General features: G+C 50.6%; 1 protein-coding gene across 4 annotated transcripts in view; it reads right to left on the bottom strand.

The window, feature by feature from the left end:
* ANPEP (alanyl aminopeptidase, membrane) overlaps positions 1–23,967 on the bottom strand; it is a 41,937-nt gene extending 17,970 nt beyond the window's left edge. For 2 of the 4 annotated variants that reach the window (XM_081964537.1, XM_081964536.1), the window contains exon 1: positions 22,115–22,276. The gene's annotated coding sequence lies outside the window, so the exon portion shown is untranslated. Of the gene's footprint in view, positions 1–22,114; positions 22,277–23,834 lie in introns of those variants that run through there. The other 2 variants (XM_081964535.1, XM_081964538.1) reach the window with 2 other exon arrangements.
* Positions 23,968–24,189: the final 222 nt, after the last annotated feature.

Genomic DNA, 24,189 nt, shown 5'->3' with positions numbered 1-24,189 from the left:
CCAAGGCCTTTCAGTTAGCTGGAGGGTCCTGCAGCCCACCCCTGTTGTGTTCATTTGCAGCCTATGTCACTGAAACCACCAATTCCTTTAGACGCAAAGAGAGAGGCAAAATCGGATAGGAGTTCCTCCGCTTTCCCCCCCCCCCCCAGTCATCTGTTCAGATGAAGCTCCACCAGCCCTTTTGTTGACACTTTTGGAGAAACCCTTCTTGATGCATTTTGCCATTGTGATCTCTTGCTTCATTTCTGAGCTGAGGGTTTTTTTCTTCCATTGATAGCAAGTTCATTCTGGAGTCTCAGTTCCTTTGTAAGCTGTCTGTTTGCATGGACTTCTTTAGAAGCCTCCTGCTTTTCTTCCCCACTGGGCTGCATTCTCTGTAACGCATCTTTTCAGAAATCCCAGCTAAGTAAAACATCTTTGCCTTTAAAGATTTATTCCCACTTGAACACAACCATCTGAATGCATCTGATTACATCATTTTGCTGTATTTTCACCTGTGCATCATTTTATTGTTATTTCACTATTGCATTCTACTCTATTGTTTCAAACTTAAACTGTTTCAAGAAACAATAAACCAATCATCTTGACATCAACACCTGTGCAAATCCTGGAAAAGATAATCGAATAGTGGGTTTGTGAACATCTAGACATCAACAAGGTGACTACCAGACATCATCATGGGTTTATTAAAAACAGAGGGCAAACATACCTTATTGCCTTCTTTGATATAGTGGCTAATTTAGTAGATCAGGGAAATGCTATAGACATAATAATAATAATAATAATAATAATAATAATAATAATAATAATAATAATCTTTAATTTATAAACCGCACCCTTTCCTAAACAGGACTCGGGGCAGTGTACAGTCATATTAAAACAGTATAAATACAAAATATGGGTATACTTAAATATACAAATAGGTAAAATAGGTAAAAGGAGGAGGTAGGATGTGGACTGTACAATATTTAAATTAAAATACAAATAAACATTAAAATACATTAAAATACCCTTAAAAACTACCCAATAAGATGTTTGCCAGGAGGTTAAAATGGGACTATAAATCAGTTAAGCCAGCTAATTGGAACAGGTGGGTCTTAAGCTTCTGTCGGAAGGAGCGGAGGTCGGTGGTAGTTCTAATATCGGGGGGGAGGTCATTCCAGAGGGTTGGGCCCATCACAGAGAAGGCTCTACTCCTAGGTGCCGCCCGTTGACACTGCTTAGTGGACGGCACCTGGAGGAGTCCCTCCCTGTGAGAGCGGATTGGTCGCAGGGATGTATGAGGTGAGATGCGATCCCGCAGGTAACTAGGTCCCGTGCCATGAAGCGCTTTGAAGATAGTAACCAACACCTTGAAACGCACCCGAAAAACCACAGGCAGCCAGTGCAGCTCGCGCAGGAGTGGTGTTATATGGGAGTATCTTGTCCCTCCCATGATGGCCCGCGCGGCCGCATTCTGAACTAGCTGTAGTCTTCGGGTGCATCTCAAGGGGAGCCCCATGTAGAGAGCGTTGCAGTAGTCCAGGCGAGACGTCACCAGCGCATGAGGGGCCATAGGGGGCGCAATTGGCGCACCAGGCAAACCTGGTGGAACGCCCCCCTTGCCACGGCTGCCACATGGTCATCCATCGACAGCCGGGCATCAAGGAGGACGCCCAAATTGCGCGCCCGTTCCACGGGGGGCAGTTGTTCGCCCCCTATGGCCAGCGATGGGGTCCACTGGTTGAACCGGGGCACCGGTAGCCACAGCCACTCAGTCTTGGAGGGGTTGAGTCTGAGTCTGTTGTCCCCCATCCAGACCCGAACGGCTTCCAAGCACCGGGACATCATTTCGACGGCCTCGTTGGGGTGGTTTGGGGTGGAAATGTACAGCTGTGTGTCATCAGCGTACAGATGGTATCCAACCCCAAAACCACGGATGATCTCACCCAGCGGCTTCATGTATGTGTTAAACAGGAGGTGCGAGAGGACCGACCCCTGCGGCACCCCACAAGTGAGTGGCCTCAGGGTCGACCTCTGCTCCCCTGCCAACACACATTGCGTCTGGTCAGAGAGGTAGGAGCAGAACCACCGCAAAATGGTGCCCCCTACTCCCATCCCCTCCAGCTGGCGCAATAGGATACCATGGTCGATGGTATCGAAGGCCGCTGATAGGTCTAATAGGACCAGGATAGAGGAACAACCCCTATCTCTGGCCCTCCAGAGATCATCCACCAATGCGACCAAGGCCGTCTCCGTGCTGTGACCGGGCCGGAAGCCGGACTGGTGCGGATCTAGATAGTCGGTTTCCTCCAGGTGACGTGGGAACTGTTGTGCCACTACACTCTCTACAACCTTCGCTAAAAAGGGAAGGTTGGAGACGGGACGATAATTAGCTAGCTCCACCGGGTCCAGGGAAGGCCTCTTGAGTAGGGGCCTCACCACCGCCTCTTTCAAGGCGACCGGCAAGGACCCCTCCTCCAATGAAGCGTTCACAAGGCCCAGGAGCCAGCCTCGTGTAACCTCCCAGGATGCCAGTACAAGCCAGGAGGGACACAGGTCCAATAAACATGTAGTGGCTCGCAGTCGCCCACGTAACCTGTCCAAATCCTCAGGGGCAACAGAGTCAAACTCCTCCCAGTGTGGTGCCTCAAGATTTGCTTCTGACGTCTCCCCTGGGCCACTGAAGGGGGCCCATCCACTCCGGATCTGAGCGATTTTGTCCTGCAGATATTCCCCAAACTCCTCTGCTCTACCCTGCAAAGGGGCTTCCCGCGGCCTCTGTGATAAGAGGGAGCGGGTCACCCGAAACAGGGCGGCAGGGCGGTTATCTGCAGATGCAATAAGAGCGGCACAGTGTCTACGTTTGGCCACTCTCAGTGCCACAAGGTAGGTCCGTAAACATAGTTTACTTAGACTTCGGTAAGGCATTTGATAAAGTAGACGACAGCCTACTTCTTGGGATTGTGTATGGGATAAACAGTACCCTCACCAGATGGATTTGCAATTATCTGACCAACTGCACTCATCAGCTAGTCCTTAATAGAACTACACCTACATGGAGGGAAGCATGCAGTGGGGTACCTCAAGGGTCTGTCTTGGGCCCAGAACTCTTTAGCATCTTTATAAACACTTTAGATAAAAGGGTAGAAGGAGAACTCATCCCATTTGCAGATGACACCAAGGTGGGGGGAATTGCTAACATAGGCTCATTAGATTTAGAAGGATTTTGACAGACTTGGGCATTGGGCATATCCAACAAGATCCAGCTCAGTGGTAAGAAAATTCAAGTTTTAAACTTAGGCAAGAAAAACCCAATGTGCAGATACAGAATAGATGGTACTACATCAACATCAGTAACTATGAGAGGGACCTTGGAGACTTAATGGATAACCAGTTAAACATGAGGTGGCCGTGTGCTGCAGCTGCCAAAAAAACCAACACAGTCCTAGGCTGCATTAACAGAGGGAGAGCATCAAGATCACAGAAAGTAATAGTACTGGTCTGTACTATCACTTTCTGTACTGTACTCTGCACTAGTGAGGCCACATTTGGAATGTGTGTCCAGTTGTGGATGAAAGATATCCAAGATCCTTTTCAACCCTATGATTCCATGATTCTAAGCCTTGGTGTTACATTTTATGTGCTCTCCCACTGTTTTGTGGGAGAGAGAAGTGGCCAATGGGACTGCCTGGAGGGGGGGGTCACCTTTTCATCTACCTGAAAAACCACAAAGCACCACTGGCCCTTTCCATGACCTCCAGCACTTTGGATGGCGAAGCGCATGGAACTTCAATGTCTTGCAGTTGTTCTGGGATGGTGTCAGAATAAGGATGAAAATGCTACTTCAAAGGCAGCATGTATGTGCCATATGTTGTGGGGTGTTGTCTTGGTTTGGAGGGCTTGGGGGGCTTTGAATCAGTCTTGACTCCTGGTGACTTGCAAGGCAAGATTTTCAGAGGGGATTTGCCTTGGCCCTTCCTCCCTGGCCCAACGTCACCCAGCTGCTTCATGCCCAAGGAAGGACTAGAACTCACAATCTCCAGGTTTCTAGCCTAATGCCTTAACCACTACATTAAAGTGGCTTTCTTTGTGTGCATTTGCTAGGATTTACTAGGATCTGATCTATGGAAATTCATGATGACTTACAAACCCAGTAAGGGGATTAAAAGCAGTACATTAAAACAACCACAAAATCCTAATATAAAGGAAGCGAAAATGAAGCTGCAACATGCTCTGTGCCAAAGGAATAAACAAAAATAGCAGATCATACAGCACACAAAGCTCCGTCCCGAGTGCTTGGGAGCAGCAAGTAGTCCTGATGGTGCTTTGGAATGTGAGCAGGAAGGAAAAGCAGTGGGGGGTGGCTGGGAATGCTCTTTGAAAAGGGGGAGGCATCCCCAAGGAGGCTCCTGCCTCTGGTTGCCAGGACTCAGAGAGAGCAAACCCCTCCCTCCCTCCCTCCCTCCCTGTTGGGGAAGGAAACCTCTGCAAGTCCCGAGAGCCCCCAGGACTCCACAACAAAAGCCCTCCCTATATTGCCTCCAAGCCAGCATCCCCCAATCGGGATTGGTTGCCAACTGCTCCAGGGGGCTGAAGGGGGCTCCACAGAGGGACGCCTTTTAGTATATTCTACTAGTCAGAGAAGCAGTTCCCACACTCAGAGACAAACATGGCTCTCCTCCTACAAGCTCTCTATAGCTCCGTGTTCTTGAATTTTGCAGAAGGTTGTGAAAGTTAAAAAAAATTGCAGTCACTTCTCTGAGTTCCGGTGAACCCGAACTGGGATCACAGACTGTGGTTTCCCTCCCTCTGTTGTGTCATTCTAGTCAAATCACCGACAGGGCTGCAACTGAAGTAAAAAGCATTTCCATTTCAACACACGATCTCGGCTGAAGCCAATCATATACGGTACATTTTAAATATCAAGTCAGGATTTACACCCAAGCCCTTTGTTGGGGGGGGGGTTGCACAACATGACAGAGGTAATTTTTGAACCAGTGGGGGGTGGGGGGTTGAGTATTCCCAGCAGGGCCAGTTCAGCCACTCTCAACCTCTGCACAACCTCTGTGACACACGAGAGGGAAGCTTCCTAGCAAGGGATGAGCGGTGCTGCAGAAGAACGAGGAAGAACATTCCTGGAAAACGACTGACTTGGCTTATCCAAGGGACTTTAAATTGAAATCCGTGGAGTGGAAAGGCCCATTTTAGAACTTAATCCCAAACATAAACCCAAGACAACGAACGAAGTGTAAGAAAGAAGGGGGCCTCAGATGCAAAACAGAAGAAGCAGGAAGCAAATGTGGGGCCATTCAAAAAGAACTCAGATGCCTAAATACGAACACTTGAAGTATGAGGAACAAACAGGCAATTACCAAAACTTGATGGGATGAAACCCATGACTGGAACGTACAGCTAGAGACATTTACATTGTTCAGAAGAAGCAGGCCTAGCAAAAGAGGAAATGGAGCTGCATTGCATAAGCCAATGCAATCCTAAATTGCATTAACAGAGACATACAATCAAGATTAAGGGAGGTACCAATACCACTCTATAAAGCCTTAGTAAGGCCACACCTAGAATCCTGCATCCAGTTTTGGTCACCACACTATAAAAAAGATGTTGAGACTCTAGAAAGAATGCAGAGAAGAGCGACCAGGATGATTAGGAGGCTAAAACATGTGACGAAGATTACAGGAACTGGGCATGGCTAGTCTAGCAAAGAGAAAGACCCAGGGAGACATGATAGCAGTTTTCCAATATTTGAGGGGCTCCTACAGAGAGAAGGGGTCACGCTATTTTCCAAGGCACTCTATGGCCAGACTAATGGATGGAAACTGATCAAGGAGAGATTCAACCTAGAAGTAAGGAGGAATTTTCTCACAGCCAGAGCAATCAACCAATGGAACAGAAGTTGCCTTTGGAAGTTGTGGGAGCTTCATCACTGGAGGCTTTCAAGAAGAGACTGGTGCAGGGTCTCCTGCTTGGGCGGTGGGTTGGACTAGATGACTTACCAGGTCCCTTCTAACTGTTAATTTGTTATATGTAAGAAATAACTACACCTCTACAGAAATGACAAAAAAACCCCACACACAACCCCAAATAAACCAAGGACAGAAGCCTTCTTGACTGCATTTGGGTTAAAATCAAAGGGAAAGGAAATAACATTGACATAGGTCTGTACTACAAGCAACTCAACCAAGCAGAGATCATTTTTTGCTTATCATTTAGCTAAGGCTGTAATGGCAAAAGAATGGCACATGTGCCACAGGAGGAACATGGACCCACTCAGCAGGCTGATTTGGGGGTCTCTGCTGCACATGCCCAGGGGGCGGGGCACATATGGGAGACGTGTGTGCATGTGTGGGGGCAGGGGGAGTGGGGGGGGTGCCCCCCACCCCGCTTTTAGTTCCAGGAGGCTGCAGGGAGGCCTGCTAGGCCCAAAATGGGGAATGGGGGGGGGTCGTGCACACATGCAGAGGGGGAAGGGGGTGGACGCATGTGCACTGTTAAGCGCACAATTTCGGCACACAACAACAAAAAGGTTAGCCATCACTGAGCTAAGGTGTGCAGGAAGCATGCTACAATAGTAATGGGGGACTTTAACTACTCAGACATCAACTGAGAGAGAAACTCTGCAATACTGCAGAGATAATACTGCTTTATACTGCACTGGAGAGACTCCGTTTGGAATAATACATGCAGAGCTGGTCACCACAATGCAGAAAAGATGTTGAGACCCTGGAAAGAGTGCAGATAAGGGCCAGGAAGACCATCAAGGGTCTGGAGGCCAAAACATACAATGAAACAGTTGAGGGAACTAGGTTTATCTAGTCTAAGGAAGAGAGGGACTGGGGGTGGGGGGTGATATGATAGCAGTTTCCCAGTACTTGAGGGGCTCTCACACTGATTCTCTAAAGCACCTGAAGGCAGGACAAGAAGCGACAGGTGGAAGAGTATCAAACGGAGATCGGGAAGCTGAGTAATGGTAGCTGGACTTCTTTTCTTTCTTGGTTTGAAACATCCAAGTACAACCAAAGAGAGAACTAACTTAGAATTTCCTGTCAGCGAAAAAACATTAATCAGTGGAACGGCTTGATTTCAGACATGGTGGGTGCTCCATCACTCGAGCCTTGGTCAGCCATTTATCCAGAACGGTATAAGATCTCCTGCTCAAGCAAAGGCCTGGACCAGAAGCCCTTCTACGTCCCTTCCATCCTTGCTATTCTATGTTCTATCTCCCTTTACGATAAGAACTCAATTGTGGACGTTACATCGTCTTCTGAATAAGTTCCCTAAAAAGGAGAGGATAGAATCATGACAGTAGTTTCCAAAATTGCTGGCATGACACATCTTAACAAAGTTGTTCTTTGTCCTAAACCTCCTGGTCCTCTCTTCGGCCCCGTTGTGACATTCTTTTAGAAGACTGGGTGGTCTGCATCGGCTGTCCTCCTTGGTCAGGCAGAGGTGCAAAGTGCAGCTGCCTAAGAGCCGGTTCAGGTATTGACTCGGTGGCAGTGATGGCAGTTTAGGAGTTCAGATTCCCCGAAGAAGCTGTGGCAAACGCATGAAAGCTTTCTTTGGCCTATTTTCATTCAGCTAAGTTGATACAAGATGCTGAGCTCATCACAAACAACAGATTGATTCAAGTTAACCAACATGTTTACACAGGCAGAGATTTGGAAAATGAGAGCAGAGTTATTCTGAGGCTGCTGGGTGAGGTTATTCACTGGCACGGGATCAGGTATCATCAACACGCAGAGGATGCCCCATTGCATACCTGCTCTTGAGCCTGTGTCTTGGGGCCTGGAGGCTGCGACCTCTGGATGGGACAGCACAGGCTCAGGCTGAACAACACTTGAGTGCTGTGCATTCGCAGGCCCTCCATTTCTGGGGACCTTTCACCTTCTCTTCTTGATGGAATTTACTCCCCAGATGGAAGAGACATGCAATTTGGGGCTCATCCCAAAGTCCAGATTGAAGAGCAGATGGCATCTGTGGCCAGACTGTGCACTAAGGAGACCCTTCCCTGGATTGGGAGGAACTCCTCATGGCCATTCAGGGTTGGCCTATTGCAATACACCCTACAGGGATGAGTTCTGAAGACCATTCAGAAGCTCCAGAGTATGGCAGCACAAGCAGTTCTGGGTGGGCTTACCTAGACAACAGGACTGCTCTGTAAGCTGCACCGGCTGCTAGGAAGCTTTCGGCTGCTAATCCCCCTTGATGCTCTTTCTGGCTCAGACCCGTTTGTCTGAAGGTTTGCCCCTCTCCGGTTATGTTGGCTTGTCCTATTCCACTTTTTGCCCTTGCTTCTATTGCTCTAATATGCTCTAGGTCCATGATGGGGAACCTGTGGCATGCAAGCTGTCAGCTCCAGCGCCTTCCGGTTGGCCCGTTGGGCGAAAACAGCCCCTCCTGGTCCCCTGGAAGCCAGAAACTGATCATTTCCAAACTTCCGGATGGCCCACTGGGCCCGTTTTTCACCCTCCCCAGCCTCCGGAGGCTTCCCACCCCGCAATGCATGGGGTCGTGCATGCATGCACAGGTGGGCAGGGTGCATTGCAGTGTGGGTCATGTGGGTGCGCGCTATCACATGCGCACACACAATTTTGGCACACGTTTACGAAAAGGTTGGTCATCCCTGCTCTATGTTGCCTTGTACGATGGAGGCAGCCTAGAATTCCACCTACAGAACTGCTATGGAGGAAGAGCAAAGCATCCATCCAAAGCCTGGACTGAGGAGGCACCGGAAGGCGGGACAAGAAGCAATGGGTGGAATCTAATCAAAGACAGAAGCAAGTGAGAACCAAGGAGGCGTTTCCTGGCAACAAGAATGATTAGCCAGGGAAAAGCTTCCCTCCAACACTGGAGGTTTTCAAGGCGAAGCAGCCATTCGTATAGAGGATGGTATAGAGCCGTGATGGTGAACCTATGGCAGGCGTACCACAGGTGGCACACAGAGCCCTCTCTGCGGGCACACCAACCATCGCAACCCCCGCCAGCCAGATGATTTTCGTGTCTCTGCCGCGCATGCATACGGGGGGTTGGTCATGTGCATATGTGCGGGGAAAGCACAGGGGGGTGCAGCACAAATTCACACCCCCACACACACTGCAGCCCATTTTTAGTCCCGGAAGGGAAGCTTGCTAGGCCCAAAATGGGGTGTGGGGGTCATGTGCACATGCGTGGGGAGCGGGGGAAGCGTGGGGGGATCACATGCATATGCGCTGGGGGGGATGGGTGCAGGGGGTTATAATAATCAAACAAACAAGCTGGCAGTGGCAGTGGGGACCAGGGGACCAGTTTGAGGCCCTGGCCAGCCTGCCACCCCTACCAGTTTGGCGACCCAGTCCCAATATCCACTATGGTTCACCTGAACCGGTGTGAACCAGTAGCAACCCACCTCTCCCCCGCATGCACACACATCTCCTGCATGCGCCCCCCCCCCACATGCATGGCAGAGACCCCAAAATCAGCTGGCCGGCAGGAGGTGCAGGTGTATGTGTGGTGCAGCTGAGCTGGGGTGATGGCTAACATGCCCGCAGAGAGGGCTCTGCATGCCACCTGTGGCACACGAGTGATAAACCATGCTTGGGCAGGGGGGTTGGTCTAGATGACCTACAAGGTCCCTTGCTACTCTGTTAATCCCTATCTGGAGTGAAGTGGGGGAGGGGCCGGTGGCCATTGGGGAAACCTGGAGGGCGGGGAGGAGCTCCAGGGGCACCTGACAGATGCAGTGAGAGGGGAAGGTGGGCGAGAGGGGGCAGGTCAGCCCAGCCAGGAGTCATCACAGTACAATTGCCCTGCCCGGGGTTTGTGCCAGCCAGTGTCCCTCTATCTTTAGGGCCCTGAGAGCTTCGGTCCTTGCTGCAGCCCCCACCTCTCACCACAGTCTCCAGTGAACTGGGTGGGAGCAGAGCAACAGCCTTCCAGAAAGCAGCAAAGACCAAACTCTCTCTGCCATCTTGCCACTTCATGGGAAGCGGCAAGTGGACGAGTGATCTGGGAATAGGGGATTTGGTTATTACACCCCTGTCATGGTCAGATCACTCATCTCTCCGGCTTGACTTCCCTGGCGCTACCCCCAATCGCGGGGAGGCGGAACCAGATTGTCCCAGATGGTTCCGACCCAGGCACCTGATGGAACCGGATAGGTTCCAGACGGAGCTTGGGCCACTTCCTGTAGCCCTGACCCGCTCCCGGATGGAGGACCTGGTGACCGCATGGAATAGTGCGGCTGCCGGGGCCCTGGACCGGGTTGCGCCTTTGCGGCCTCTCCTGCGGCAACGAACCACGCTGGCCCCTTGGTTTACCGAGGAGCTAAGGGTGATGAAACGCCACAAGAGATGCCTAGAGAGCAGGTGGAGGTCTTCACGCTCCGAATCTCACCGAACACAGGTAAGAGCCTATTTACGGACCTACCTTGTGGCATTAAGAGCGGCCAAACGTTGACATTGTGCCGCTCTTATTGCGTCCGCAGACAACCGCCCTGCCGCCCTGTTTCGGGTGACCCGCTCCCTCCTAGTACAGAGGCCGTGGGAAGCCCCCTTGCAGGGTAGAGCAGGGGAGTTTGGGGAATATCTGCAGGACAAAATCGCTCAGATCCGGAGTGGATGGGCCCCCTTCAGTGGACCAGAGGAGTCGTCAGCAGCGAGTCTTGAGAGACCATTCTGGGAGGAGTTTGATTCTGTTGCCCCCGAGGATTTGGACAGATTGCGTGGGCGACTGTGAGCCACTACATGTTTATTGGACCCGTGTCCCTCCTGGCTTGTACTGGCATCCTGGGAGGTTACACGAGGCTGGCTCCTGGGTCTAGTGAACGCTTCATTGGGTGAGGGGTCCTTACCGGCCGCCTTGAAAGAGGCAGTGGTGAGGCCCTTACTCAAGAAGCCTTCTCTGGACCCGACGGAGCTAGCTAATTATCGACCCGTCTCCAACCTTCCCTTTTTAGCGAAGGTTGTAGAGAGTGTGGTGGCACAACAGTTCCCACATCACCTGGAGGAAATCGATTATCTAGACCCGCGCCAGTCTGGCTTCCGGCCCGGTCACAGCACGGAGACGGCCTTGGTCGCGTTGGTGGATGATCTCTGGAGGGCCAGAGATAGGGGTTGTTCCTCTATCCTGGTCCTATTAGATCTATCAGCGGCTTTTGATACCATCGACCATGGTATCCTATTGCACCGGCTGGAGGGGGTGGGGGGCACCGTTCTGCGGTGGTTCTGCTCCTACCTCTCCGACCGGACGCAAATGTGTGTTGGCAGGGGAGCAGAGGTCGACCCTGAGGCCGCTCACTTGCGGGGTGCCGCAGGGGTCGGTCCTCTCGCCCCTCCTGTTCAACACATATATGAAGCCACTGGGTGAGATCATCTGTGGTTTTGGGGTCGGATACCATCTGTACGCTGATGATACGCAGCTGTACATCTCCACCCCAAACCACCCCAACGAGGCCGTCGAAATGATGTCCCGGTGCTTGGAAGCCGTTCGGGTCTGGATGGGGTTGACTCAGGCTCAACCCCTCCAAGACGGAGTGGCTGTGGCTACCGGCGCCCCGGTTCAACCAGTGGATTCCATCGCTGGCCATTGGGAGCGAGCAACTGGCCCCCGTGGAGCGGGCACGCAATTTGGGCATCCTCCTAGGTGCCCGGCTGTCGATGGATGACCATGTGGCAGCCGTGGTGAGGGGGGCGTTCCACCAGGTCCGCCTGGTGCAACAATTGCGCCCCCTACTGGACCGGGACGCCCTTCGCACAGTCACTCATGCGCTGGTGACGTCCCGTCTGGACTACTGCAACGCCCTCTACATGGGGCTCCCCTTGAGATGCACCTGAAGACTACAGCTGGTCCAGAATGCGGCCACGCGGGCTATCATGGGGAGTAGTAGATACTCCCACATAACACCTCTCCTGCGCGAGCTGCACTGGCTACCTGTGGTTTTTCGGGTGCGTTTCAAGGTGTTGATTACCATCTTTAAAGCGCTCCATGGCACAGGACCTAGTTACCTGCGGGATCGCATCCTACCCCATACATCCCTGCGACCAATTCGCTCTCACAGGGAGGGACTCCTCCGGGTGCCGTCCACCAAGCAATGCCAACGGGCGGCGCCCAGGAGTAGGGCCTTCTCTGTGATGGGCCCAACCCTCTAGAATGACCTGCCCCCCGATATCAGAACCACTACTGACCTCCGCTCCTTCCGTAAGAAACTCAAGACCCACCTGTTCCAATTAGCTGGCCTAGCCCATTTATAGTTCCCATTCTTATCCTCCTGGCAGTTATTTTAATTCTGGGGTAGTTTTTAGGGGTAGATTTTAATGTTGCTTTTAATTTTAATTATTATTGTACAGTTTGTATGTCGCCTCCTCTATTTATATGTATTTATATTGTGTTTTTATTATGACTGTACACCGCCCCGAGTCCCTTCGGGGAGAGGGTGCGGTTTATAAATTAAATAAAAGTAAAGTAAAGTAAAGTAAAAGCCCAACACAGCCAGAAATGGGTGTTTCCCAAGGGCTTCGGCATTACGGCCCAGGGTGGATTGATCACCGTCTCTCCTTCCGCTTCTATTGTAAACAGGCACCTGACATACAGCCTGGCAGGAGAACGCAAGACATCTGTTGAAAACAAACCCAAGGTTGCATTTGCCTGTTTTTGCAGCCACCTGACAGGAGACCGGATTCAGTTTGTAGTCAGTTCCTATGCGAAGAACTTTTTCGTAAGTACATACGGAGCTCCACTTGCAACTGTAACGGAGCCCAGAATTCCCATCCTAAATCATACCTCCAAACGCACCCACATCACCAACCTCATTTTGCAGCGCTCACTAAGTGAATATGGAAGTCATAAAGTGAATGTTGTGGCTAAAGAGCAAGTCATTCTTGTGGGTGGTTTTTTGTGGGACATCAATGTCAAAGTCTGGAAACTGGGAAAAAAGTCATTAAGTCATGTGACCACAGAATGGTGCCATAAAAGTAAGCCAGGTGCCCGAAATGCAGTCATGTTCCCCCCTGCTAACCGCTGGCCTGGCCTGCATAAGCCGCCACTTAAGTCAGCAATTTCAGTGCAGGAAGACCCAGGACTGGCCAGGAAGACTTGAGCAGCCCAGAGAGACGTGGGGAGTGGTCACGCAGCAGCCCCCAAAGAGCCCTGGGGGGGGGGGAGCATTTCTCAGCCCTGCAATTACTTCTGCTAGCCAATCCTAAACCTTTGAGGCAACTGGGATCCTTCACTGCCTGCTAACATGCCCAGTTCTTCATTCTTATTCTCAGTCATAATAGTAGTAGTAACAATAATAGTGTTGTTACTGGGATTATTTTTAATTCAGAGCAGTTCTGCAAGAGACTATCGAAACGAAGCAGAAGAGCTTAAGCAAGAGAGACAAGATTTTCTCTAGTCTGAACTGGAAGGCTCCAGCTGGTCCCAAACCCAGAGAACTGTTTGCAACTCCTTCTAGATCACACCTATAAATACACACCCTGGGGAGTTCTCAATGCGTGTCCAGAGGGTTGTTGAGGGGAAGAGCCTGCCATAGTCCAAGGCAGTAATTCTTTCATAAGTAAGATGTAATTAAAGGCAGTTCCTTTAAGAGCATATAATAACCATTGGCAGATTAAATCTAAACCATAAAATACTCCACAGAGTTATTAATGAATTGCTCCTGCTATGAGCTTATCTCACAAGGTGTGACAAAGGAATAACTCAAGGAATTGCTGCTGCTGAGGTTCCTTGTGCTCAATCACGCTTTCATTAATCCACTCTAAAAATAAAATCTTTTTTCAAACACAAGACCTTCTTCTCTGGCCAAATTTCATTTTAGCAAACTCCACTGATGAACATGACTTCTAATGAATGTCTTGGATTCACTTAAGTTCATATTTTTTTGAAGAAAAGCAATCAAAAGCTTTTTGATAAGCAACTTGTAAACTGAAACCTCCAAGATGTTTAAGGAGAAAAGGGAGGTTGTGCTGTACTGCACTGCTAACAAAATGCCAACATCCAGTAAGAGAACAAAGGATTCTAGAAGTGAACCACTGGCTAAAGGGTTGGTGTCACCCAAAAAACTTTGGATTCCTGGACCATGGTCTGTACTACCCCCAAGAGGGGCTTCTGGCAAGGGATGGGCTGCACCTCACAAAGACTGGGAAGAATGTTTTCAGAAAACAATTGGCTCAACTTATCAGGATTGCTTTAAACTAAAATTGAGGCAGGGGGGGAGACCAATCTCCAGGAACTACTTCCAAGCAAAAACTCCTAGAAAACAAGTCAAATAATGAGGTAAGGAGGGATGGGAAGGAAGACAAACTGAAATACCAAAGAGGAGACATACCCAAAGGCCTCAAAGGCCTATATACAAATGCACAAAGTTTGGGGAACAAACAGGGTGAAATTGAACTATTAATACATAAAGGTAGATATGATATAATGTAGTTGAAATTACAGAAATCTGGTGGGATGAAACCCATGACTGGAACATACTGACAGGATACAAAATGTTCAAAAAAAACCAGACCCATAAAGGAGGATGTGGAGCAGCACTGTATGTAAAGGACCACTACCTTGCTAAATGCACGAAACCAAAGACGAAAACCTCCCAGAATGCATATGGATCAATATAAAAGGAAAAAAGAATAACCTGGCCATAGGTGTATACCACAGGCCAACCAACCAAGCAGAAAAAAAAGATGTACTTTTTGCCAATCAACTAACAAATATATGTAGGAAACATATATTACAATAGTAATGGGTGACTTCAATTACCCTGGCATCAATTGGAAGAATAATTCTGCACCGTGAGAAGTTGAAGAGGTTCCTGGCTAACCTAGCCGACAACTTTGTTGTCCAAAAGGTAGAGAAGGGAACCAGAGGGACAGCCACACTGGACTTAATTCTTACAAACAGAGAAGATGTGATAGAGGGAGTTGAAACCAAAGGAACCTTGGGTGAGAGTGATCAAGTCTTACTAGAATTCAACATAACACAAATACAAGCAATAGAACATAATGTTACCAGAGTCCTAGATTTTAAAAGATTTTAAATTTTAACAAACTGAGAACTTGGGAAAGATTCCTTAGAGGAAAATTCTAAAGGGGAAAACAACTCAAGAAGCTTGGGAAACTTTGAAAAATATGATCATGAAAGCCCAGTCCAGCACAATACCACTGAAAAAGAAAAACAAGAAATCCAAGAAGAAACCAGCATGGCTGCACAAAGATCTCTCTGACAAATTGAAAGCCAGAAAGGACAAGTACAAAAATGGAAAGAAGAACACACAACTAAGGCAAATTGTCAGCAGATAGCCAGAATCTGCAAAGACAAAGTCAGGAAATCAAAGGCTCAGAATGAACAAAGACTTGCAATAAAAGTCGAAGATAATTTAAAAAGTTTCTTCCAACATATAAATAACAAGAAAAAAAATCAAGGAAAAAGTCAGTCCACTAAAGAGAGAAGACAGCAAGGAAGTAACAGGAAATAGAGAGAAAGCATAGCTGCTTAACTCATTCTTTGCATCGGTCTTCACACAAAAAGAAATTATAGCCCAACCTACCAAAAACATAACTTTCTGCATGCAACGACAAAAAGGTTAGCCATCACTAGGCTAGATGATTGTTTCAAGATCCAGATGGATCTTGACAGACTTGAACAGTGGGCCCTATCTAACAAAATGAAATTCAATGAAATTTAATAAATTCAATGAAATTCAAAGTGTTGTAAACTTTGCCAAGCAAAACCAAAAGTCCATATATAGACTGGGTGAAACCAGGCTTAATAGTAACTGTGAGAGAGAGATCTTGGAGTCTTAGTGGACAATCAATTAAGTATGAGCCAGCAATGTGTGCTACAGCAGCCAAAAAAGCCAATGCAATCCTAAATTGCATTAACAGAGGGATACAATCAAGATCATGTGAGGTACTAACATCATTCTAGAAAGCCTTAGTAAGATCACACCTAGAATACTTCATCGAGTTTTGGTCACCACAGCATAAAAAAGATGTGGAGACTCTAGAAACAGTGCAGAGAAGAGCAAACAAGATGATTAGGGGACTGGAGGCTAAAACATACGTTGAACGGTTGCAGGAACTGGGCATGGCTAGTCTAGTGAAAAAAAGGACCAGGGGAGACATGAGAGCAATCTTCCAATATTTGAGGGACCTGCCTTAGAGAAGAGGGAGTCAAGCTATTTTCCAAGCTACCCAAAGGCCAGACACGGAATAATGGATGGAAACTGATCGAGAGATTCAACCTATAAATAAGGAGGTATTTTCTGACAGTAAGAAGCATCAACTGATGGAACAGAAGTTGCCTTCAGAAGTTGTGGGAGCTTCATCACTGAAGGCTTCCAAGAAGAGATCAGACTGCCATCTTTCAGAAAGGGTGTAAGAATCTGCTGCTTGGGCTAGATGACCTACAAGGTCCCTTCCAACTCTATTAATCTGAAATCAGAAAAAGGAGGCTGCAGAAGTGGCTGATTAGAGTTCCATATGATCAGCCAACACAGTTTAGAAGCTCAGATCAACAGCCCCATTTCATAAACCATGAACCAAGAAAGAAGAGAGTGAATGATTGAAATATACTGAGACTTCAGTTACTTAACATCTACAAAAGAGTTATGTATGCACATGTGTATGAATTTACAGTATTCATATACTACCAACCTAAGTAAAGTTTACAAAAATACGGATATTTCCTTTTCTTCTCCTATTTGTCCATCCCAGTAATATTCCTTCCATTTAAAATCATTTCAAAATGAAAATGTTTGAGCAGGATTGCATCTGATGTCCTTTTCCTGTTATTGCTCCAGTTTGGTAAAAATATGAGAAAACCACTAGATTTTAGGAAGGGAGCCTTCATTCTGCAAAGTCGGGGTGAAAAGAACCCTTGGAAGGAAAAGGGAATGGTGGGCTGGGATGGGCTTTTTTTAGAAAAGACCAATGGTGAGAGAAAGAGGTTGTGTAGGGCCTGTCTGTGGGAAGGCTGCACGCACCCTTCAGAAACGGAACTCCAGCCCTGCAAACCCACGCAGGGGGGTGAGCAGCCTCTCTCTCTCCCTGCTCTGAGAGCTTAAAGAAAGCCGCATCGTGTACATCACAGGTGTCCAACTTGGCAACTTTAAGATGTCTGGCCTTAATTCCCAGAATCCAGAGACCAACCATGCTGCCTGGCTGGGGAATTCTGGGGATTGGTGTCAACAGGTCTCACAGTTGCCAAGGTTGAAGACTCCTACATCCTTCTGGCGGAGAAACAGTGAAATGACCCCCTTGGGCAGCAGGAGGCGGTGAAAGCCAGCTCAGGGATGATGTCCAGTCAGATGGCAGGTCTAGGAGCCCTTACACAGATGGGAGTACTTACGAGCAGCCACAGAGCGGTCACCAATACATCTGTGCTTTTCTTGAGGCCTGTGTTGGGGTGGAGAAGACAGAAAAATGGCCAGGAAGAGGAAGCAGAGAAGAAGCAAGGGAGTCCTATTCCTCCCTCGTTGGAGGAATCTGTGGGGAAGAGTCCCTTTTGCTAAGGCCCCGAGAGTGGTCTGGAAGAGGGTCTCCTATGCAGAAGAGGACCCCGGGGCTGTTGAATCAAAGGCATAGAACGCAAAGCCCTTTGGAACCAAGAGCCAGAAGATGCCAGACAACCTTCCGCCGGAAGGAAGAAAACTAAGACATGGAGCTGCCTTCTTCTCTTTTAATCCTGGGATGAATGTAGTTATCCAAGGGTGATAAATATAAACAAGGATCCGGAGCTGAATCCCTTCACTTTCCTCAGGAGGGCAAATACGAATTAAGATTTGTAGATAATTCCCATTTTCTAACGGCATTGGCGCGCATGTTTCTTTTCCTTCTCCTTCTTCAACCTCTCTGAAACGGAAGTGACACTGCTATCTTCTATCCAGCAGGGAAACATTTGCATTTATACTTTGCAATCACAATCATTTGAAATCTGCAGGGATTTCCACCAAAAAAACCCAAAATATTTTGAGCATGCACAGAATGATGGATAGTGCACTTTGCCGGGTCCATAAAGATTTCTATGCTTCAGTCTGTTTCCCACAGATGCAGGATTGTTCTGTTAGGCATGCTTGCATGGTTCCTGTGCCCAGCTGAAGGAAATGCCCTCTTGGGTAAGAAATGGGCTTCTGCCATTGCTCTGCACTAGTAAGGCACTTTGATATCAGCAATGTGCAATGCAGCATTTTCACGATTTCTTGTGACACAGAACAGCTACCTCAGAGGGTACTGCAGGAGACAGTGCTGGAGCTGCAACCGTACATGCACACCCCTGTAGAAGGTTTTACTTGGTGATGCCAGTAATGTATGGATTTGCTGCTCCAACTACTTCTGTGTCTGTACTTTTTCTGTGCGTATTTTCTTAAGTTCAACCATCCAGTTTCAGAAAAGATACTTAGCATTGCCCTATAACTCTGGTGCAGCTGAAATAGCCACTGTGAACTGTGGACAGAGATTAGTGAAGAATTCTAATTGGACTTGGCAAGAATCCAAAGGCTGGTTTGGGAAATTATTCTAAGAACGCTGTAAAATTGCTGTTTCAGTGATATGTACAAATGTACCAAACCTCTGTACCTGCTGTGGACGCCCATGGGGAACTAAGTTATGGGGATGGGGGTCCTTGACTACATCTTAAAAGACAATCAACGGCAACTGTTTGTCTCTGATTTAACAGCTGCTGTGATGTTGCTGCAGCAGAAGAGGCCAATGCCACATTAGCCAGGCACGAGTCCCTGGTGGAAGGAGGCGAGAGTCAATACTCCCAGGGTGGCTTCATGGGGACCACGAGAGCTGTGCCCCCTTCTTTGTTCCACATGTATCTTTGCATAGGTCCGAAAGATCCTTCCTCAGCACAGCTTGCACTCCGCACTTCCCTGTGTAGCCCCCCCTTTTCTTCCTCCCCCAGAGAAGGGAAGCTATGGGCAGGAGGGGGAGGTTCTGCCGTAAACGTTTCCCTCCATTCCCAAGTTATGCCTGTTGCTTCACCCACTGCTGAAAACACAGTAAACCCTTCCAATTTCTCTTCCAGTGCTTCCAGAGGCAAGGGGGGATGAAGCAATCAACGTTTCTGACTTGAACCTCCTCCCAGAAGCCAGAAGAGGAAGCCAGGAGGGACATCCTGAGCTCCAAGAAATCTCTAGGCTTGATCCCAGCTCACCTCCTGCAGCTTTGGCCAGTCCGGGCTCTGAATCGGCTCTTCTGAGAAATCAGGAGTGGTGCCAAGGGCTGGCTAAGGAGCTGCCCTTTGGCCCCTCCTTGGACCTTGAAGGTATAACAATGGAAGGATTTTGCTTTCCTCCTGGGCAGAAAAAGCAGCCAAACGCTAATGGCCTCTCCTGCTCTCCTGTTCCTGCTTTCCCTCCAGGTCGCAGGCAGGTTTGGCCAGGCCATTCAGCAAGGCTGTCTGAGGATCCTGGCCCTCCACCACCTGCAAGGAACCCCCTTTCATCGACTGCTCCCCCCCCCCACAGCCATGGCTGCTCTTCCTGAGGCAAGGACGCTTTGGGCAAGGCAAGCGAAGCCCCTGGCTACCTTCAGGCAATTTTAATCCGCAAAGTGGCAGCTGAAACTATGAAATATGATCTCAGCCACGGGAAAAGCCAACCTTTCTGCAGCAAGCAGCAAATCAAATATGCCTTCCTCGTCTTGCTGGAGCAAAACTATATATATATATATCAGGGGTCCTCAAACTACGGCCCCCAGGACGGATACGTGCAATGAATGTTTGTGTTGCTGCAGCCTCCTGATGGGGCCCTGATCGTTGGCCACGCCCACCCAGTCACATGACCATCTAGCCACACCCACCCAGCCAGTCATTAGGCAGATCACATTAGTGGGCTGCGCGATTTAAAATTACGAATTTAGTGGTCCCTGAAAGGTTGGTGACCCCTGGACTAAAAGACCTCCAAGGTCCGTTCCAATTCTCTTATTCTACATTATTTTAACAAATAGCAGACAATATTGAAAAAAACGAGGTGGGTGGTGTGTTTGTTTTTCATGTTTCTTCCCTCCCAGCCTTAATGTTTCTATACATTTAAATGAGTTACCCATTCACTCAGCAGAAAGGCAGCCAATGACCTGGAAAAGCTTCTGCTGCTGTTTTGTGGCTTTTGCCCTGACTGCATCTCCCTCCGTCTCTCTCCCAGGGTGGGTCTCTCAGGGGAAGGGGAGCCACGCTGATTCCTCTTTTGGCCCAGAGCTTCACAGCACTGCCCAGTTCCTCCTGGCAATTTCTCACCCGGCAGACCCCTGCCCACCTCCCCAAGGTAGCCTTTCCAGAGAAGCCCCGATGCAGCCCGCATCCCACTAGGGACCCCTTGCCCTTCTTCTCCTGGCTGGGAAAGGCTGATCCCAGCCAGGAGTTTGGTTGGCAGCATGCCAGAGAGGTGTGGGGGGGGGGGTAGGCAGGGTGGGGGGGCAGGAAGAGCCGAAGCAAAGCTTGAAGCCAGAGAAATGGACCCTTTTCCAGGCAACAGTAGAAATGTTTCTCTGAGGCCCCCAGTCAACCTCAGAGGCAGCTCTTCTAGAGAATGAGTCCTGGCCATCGGCCTAGAAGCAACCCCTTCCCTCCTGTTGTGCCCATGTAAGGATGTCAGAGGTCAGGATGGTGCCCTTGGCAGGATTGGTGAGAGCCACTTGCACAGAAGCTCCTGAGAAGACAATGTAGGCCTCCTTGAAGGGAAGTCTCTGTGGGTGGGTCTTCCTTTCTTCTTTCTTTTCTCTCTCTCTCTTTCTTCCCTTCTTTTGCCCGTGGGCCTGAGTCAGTCTCAACTCGTAGTGACCACCTGAACCAGTTCCTGCAGTTTCTTGGCAAGGTTTTGGGCTTTCCGTTGCTTGCTTTTCAGGGCTGGAGGATTGTGACTGGCTTTGTGCCTCAAGACTAGAACTCCCAATTTCTAACCTGTTGACAAGCCATGATGACAAGCTAGCTCTCATTAAAGTGGCCTAATTTTTTTCTTCCATTTGCTCCTGTCCAATTCTCAGAAGTTGCCTACTCTTTCTTGGTGATGTTTTCAGAAGGGACGTCATTGAGTGCTTCCTGGGGCTGAGAGTGAGGACTGGCCCAAGTGACTTATCCCAGTTCCCCCTTTGCCTGAGCTGATTTCCTTCAGAAAACGTGGGTTTTTATGGCCACTTTTATGATGGCCTTTTCATGGCTTCGGTGGGCAAAGTATCTTTCCTATCTGTTTATGAAATGCTGTTGGCATGGGCAGCATAGAAATTAGCTCTGGGTGAAAATGATTAGATAAGACTATGAAAGGGACACACTGCTAACAAGGAGGGGAAGATTAATGAAAGAGCAAAGTGTGGGGAGGCAAAGGGCGAACTCTGCTCCCTCCCCCACTTCTGTGGGGCGATGGGCAGAAAGAAGTGCTGACTTCTCCCTTTCGAGAAGTGCATCAGGTGCGCGGGGCCCCCACTCGCCCCCCCCCTGCAGAAAGAGGAACGGCCGCGAAGGCTCCAACACGTCAGCAGTCGGGGGGGGGGGGGAAATCCCGAGCTTTTTATTCACCCCTTTCCTGATCCGAGAGGAAGCCCAGCAGCCTCAGGGCCGGAGGGGTCAGGGAGGAGCCAGCTGGGAAGAAGGTCCCAGTGACACCCCCCCCCGCACAGCCCCCCCCCACGCTCCCCGAAGCCCTCGAGCGGCTCGGCGTCAGGTTGAAAGTCGGCAGCGGCCCTCGGGAAAGCCTTGGGAGGACCGGATGAGGCAACCTAATTCCCTGGAAGCCGCCTTGAGTTCCCACCGGCGAAGAGGCGGCAATGGACGTTTCCCACATCAAGAAACAGAGCGCGGGGAGGGGGGGGTCAGGCGCCTCCTTGGCCTCCCAATGGGATTTGGGGCAGAGTCGCCTCCTTGCCGGGAAAACCCGCGCGGGGCCCTCCCGGCCGAGCATCGCGGCTCCCCCTGGGCCCCGCCTGCGAGGTGGGGGAGGCCGCCACGCCCACCCGCGGCCCCTGGAGGAGGGGGCCCCCGGCCCACAGCCGCGCTCCCCGGAGAGGCCAAGGGTGGCGGCGGTCACCGCGGCTGCTCGGACCGCCCGCGACGCCAGGATCCGGCTGGCCCTGCTCGCCCGACGGGGCCAGCTGATCCCTTCGGCGCCCTCCGCGCCTTCCTCTGCCGGCCGCACGCGCCGACTCACCTGCTTGCCCCATGGCCGCCCACGCGGGCCCGGAGCCGCTCGCCCTCGGCTGGCTGGCTGGCTGGCAAGCAGGACGGGGTCTGGGCGTGGGCCTCGGCGTGAGGGGCCCGAGCCGTGGCCGGCTGCTGCGTCACCTCGCGGGGCGGGCTGGCCTCTGGCGGGGACTCCGGCCCGGCCGGACGCTACAGAGCCAGACTAGGCCCGCCTCTCCGTCAGCGGCCAGGCCGCCACATCTGGAAAGCATCTGCGGGCGCCCCGCCGCCCTTGGGAGGGAGGGCTGCTTGCCAGGGGCGCGGGGGAAAGGGCGTCCGCGGCTGGAGGGCGAAGCGGCCCGCGCTTCTTCCCCGATGGGTCGCGCGGAAAATGCCTCGGGCCCCGCTTGGCCGGTGGCAAAGAGCGACTCGGCCTGCCAAGGATTGGATCCGAGTTGCTCTGCGCAGCCGGCCCTTCATCGGCCCAGTGGTGGGTGGGCTCCGTGGCTGCCAGCGCTTTGTCACCGTCGCCCTCCTTACAGGAGGGTCCTCGAGGAGCCCCCCCGGGGAGCGGCTTCCCCCTGAAGTGCCAGCAGAGGCCCCCAGGCAGAGCCTCAACCCGGGTCCAAAGGGTTCTAGAGAGCCTCCTTCCCTTGGGAGTCTTCTGCAAAGTCCAAGCCTGGCTCTGAGCTGCAGCCCTGGGGCCCTCTCTGGGAACCCAGCCTTGGGTCTTTTCAAAAAGCGGGCAGGGCTCCCTCCTCCTCCTCCTCCAGATGTTCATACTTCCATCTACTTGCTTACAAGATTTATGTTCTGCCTTTGGGGTGTTTCTTAGGACTGCAGTTGTTTGAGCCAAAGGCAGAGGAGCTGCTGATGGTTTAGAGGCCAAGCAGAGCCTCTTGAGCTGCAGGCGAGGGGCCGGCTCAGACCCAGCCTTCAGGGCACAAGGAGAGCAAGCAACTGGAAGGGGGACCAGACTTCTGCAAGCCCTGCCTGCCAGCCTGCCAGTGGAGAATGAAAGAGGCTGGGATTCCTAATGGCTCAAGGGCCCAACTGTAAAAGATCCTTCCAGCCAAGATGAGGGTCCACATAACAAGGCAGCTCCACAACAGGCTGTTTTGGGGACCTTCTCCCGCTGCACATGCGGGAGAGAAGTTGCCCTGCCTCCAAGTGCCTTCAGGTGAAACAGAAGGCCAGCAGAGGCTGATAAAAGCAGTTGCCCAGTTCCCTCCCTCCGAGTTGGCACTGCCATTTCCTTGCCTGGCACAGCCTGGCCCCTGGGAACAGATGGACAAAGACCACCCTGCTGTGTCCTCAAGGTGAGGGATGATGGGAAGAGTCAGTTGCCCAGCAACGCTGAAAATTGCTGTTTTATGGGCTCTCCAGAGGGGGCTCGGCACTCTTCCCTCAGAGTAAACTGGCTGTGGAGTAAAACAGAGCAGCTGCCTCCTACTCCTTGCAGAAAGTGCCACCTTCATTCCGCAAAACCGTGGTTGCTGGAGCCTGCTGTGCTCCGCTTCCTTCATCTTCCAACAGTTGATGCATTCAGAGAACCTATCCTAAGCCCAGAGCAACCCCCCCCCACCTGCCCTTGACAATGTGCCAGGAGCTCAGCACTGCGGCAGATTGCAAAGGTTTCACCCAGCAGCTGCTGAGCTGACTGCACTTCCCTTTGGAGCCCCCCCCCCAATCCTGCTCCCCCCAATAGTACATTTTCAAAAACAAAGCTCTGACAGCTAAACTCCCACCTGAGCTTTCAAGGTTACTGGAAAATCCCTCCACAGACCTCGGTCAGAGGGCAAACCGGACTTCCCCGATGAAGAAGACAGTTCCTCTGCCTTCCCTCCGTCCTCTGGTCCCAAATGCTCCTGGCAAGGAGTGTCTTGCGGGTGCAGCCCTGGGCTGGCTCAACTGGTTTGGGCACTCAAGTTGTGGTTTTAGGAAAAGGATGATGATCAAGGAACCATGAAGTGGCCGATTGCTAAACCTCCTTCCCCTCCCTCCCTCCCTCCCTCCCGCCTCCTCAAGATGCACCTCCAGGAAACTCCAGGATTCCCCCATGACAGGAAATGGCTTTCTCTGTCTTCTGGAGGGCAGTGGTGG

This window comes from Natrix helvetica, assembly GCF_964273705.1.
Source record: "Natrix helvetica genome assembly, chromosome: 12".
NCBI lineage: Eukaryota > Metazoa > Chordata > Lepidosauria > Squamata > Natricidae > Natrix > Natrix helvetica.
This window is presented reverse-complemented; position numbering and strand designations above follow the sequence as displayed.